The sequence below is a fragment of the Orycteropus afer genome, unplaced genomic scaffold (assembly GCF_000298275.1).
Source record: "Orycteropus afer afer isolate SDZICR_OR568_19922 unplaced genomic scaffold, OryAfe1.0 scaffold00232, whole genome shotgun sequence".
NCBI lineage: Eukaryota > Metazoa > Chordata > Mammalia > Tubulidentata > Orycteropodidae > Orycteropus > Orycteropus afer.
The window spans coordinates 5,302,972-5,304,356 of NW_006921819.1; positions in this window are offsets into that span (position 1 = coordinate 5,302,972).

Consider the following 1,385-nt stretch of genomic DNA (forward strand, 5'->3'; position numbering starts at 1 on the left):
CTCCCTTGTTTCTACCACTTTATCCTGCTTCTTTGTGTGGACTGTGATGGTCTGTTGTCTCTGAAGCATGGTGGCATTGTTGTATTTAGATCTCTGTTAATTGTTTGTGAAGAGCAGCCAAGGGTGCTCTTGGTGTTTTTTTTTTTTTTTTTTTTAATTCATTGGCCCGTTAGTGGAGAAGGAGGTAGTGGCTCTCGCTCAGTAAGTGTAATTTCAGGAGGTGTGGTTGTTGTTGTGTCTTATGGGGACTGTTCCTGTCTCCCAGTCAAATAGACAAAATTTACAATTGACTAACCATCAAAAAAGTAAAAGGACATAGACAAATAACACAACATGTAGTCACACAGGAACAGTAACAAAAAAAAGAAAAAAGGGAAAAAGAAGAAGAAAAAATAAAACCTGCAATATCTGGGGATAGGATGCTAAGAGAAAAAAGATAAAGAAGGAGAATAATGAAGGAAAAAAAAGGGAAATTGCAAAAAGAAAAACAAGGAACAGGGTTAACCATGAGAATAAAATGGGGGGGGGGACTTAAATTTAAAAAAAAAAGTACATATATTCCTCTAGGAACAGGAAAAGAGAAAATGCTGAAAACTAGGATCTGGGAGGGGAAGATTAAGAATAATATTAAAGAGGACAAATGTATTAATAATAATAGTTGTTTTAAAAGAGACAAATATAAGCCAACTAATCACCCGAAAAAAGAAAGCGAATAAAAAAAATAAAAATAAAAAAGAGAAAAAAAAATCGGTGGAGGATAGGGCTGGCCACCCAGGTTCTGTCTGAGCACACAGAGTGTGGTTGATTTCCTGTAGGCCCAGAAGGTAAGTGGGAGAGGGGGATGGCCTCACCTCCATTCACCAAGCGGGTGTGGGGTATAAGAGTAACAAGAGGAATGTCATACCTTTTTAGTCTTGCAGGTCCGGAGTGTCCTTGGCGTTGCTGGAAAGCAAAACGTCTTCATAAGCCCCAGGAATCTGCCAGAGTGCTGTCTCTTTAAATATCCAAAATAGTCAAGCTGCTTTTAAACATTCAAAATGGTGACCCCCTACATACTGGCAAAAGTCCACAGCTCAGCCTGCCTTTCTCTTCACCTTTTCCGTTTATTCCCCAGCCACCAGAGCAGTCCTCTGTGCAGTCCCTCGCTAGCAGTGCTGATTTTTAGGTTAATTCTTAGGTCATACCACCACTCGGGAATCTCCACGTTGTCCATGCCGTGCCGTCAGGATTGCTCAGGATCGCTGCCAGACCGCAGCTCCGTATGTCTCCTTTTTTGGTATTTTCATGCATATTCTTCTGCTAGTTGGGGTTTAGTCCACTTCTATATCCTTCCCTTCAAGGCTCAGGGGTCCAGGATTATCTTCTGTGTCTGTGTTAATTGGTTT